The sequence below is a fragment of the Mandrillus leucophaeus genome, unplaced genomic scaffold (assembly GCF_000951045.1).
Source record: "Mandrillus leucophaeus isolate KB7577 unplaced genomic scaffold, Mleu.le_1.0 Scaffold29, whole genome shotgun sequence".
NCBI classification, from domain to species: Eukaryota; Metazoa; Chordata; class Mammalia; order Primates; family Cercopithecidae; genus Mandrillus; species Mandrillus leucophaeus.
Window position 1 is genome coordinate 210463 of NW_012103031.1, and position 525 is coordinate 210987.

Below are 525 nucleotides of genomic sequence, written 5' to 3' on the forward strand. Positions count from 1 at the left end.
ATCCAAACTGGGACTGCTCCTTGAGGCCCCCTGGGCGGCCCTCTATTCTCCAAAGCTTCTACTCCCTTTTCCTTCCTTTTCCCCCAAACACAGTCCCTGCGCCCACTAGAGGGTGGTGGGCGCATCCAAGAGCGGCATCTGGAGTCCGCAGCAAGGTCAGAGCGGGCTTTGTGTGCGCGGTGAACATTTACGTGCACGCCTGGGCGGCCCTCCGTGTTGCTGCTAGGTGTGTGTTTTCTCTGCTCCCTGGTGCCAGCCGGGTTCGGGCCTGTCCCGGGGGTCCCCGGGCCCCAGCCCCGACATGCTCGGTCCCAGACAGCGCGCAAAGCCACGGCGCACATCTGGGCGGTCCCGGGGCTCCTCACCCGCCGCCCCTCCCCCTTCTCCAAACTTTCTCCCAACTTCCCGACCTGCTCCACTCGGTGCCCCTCTCCGCTTCTCTCATGAATTATTCAGTAGCGTGAGCTCCAATCAGCGCTCCCCGGGCCCCCTCGCCGAGCCCCGGCGTTAGGGGAGCTGCCCCCG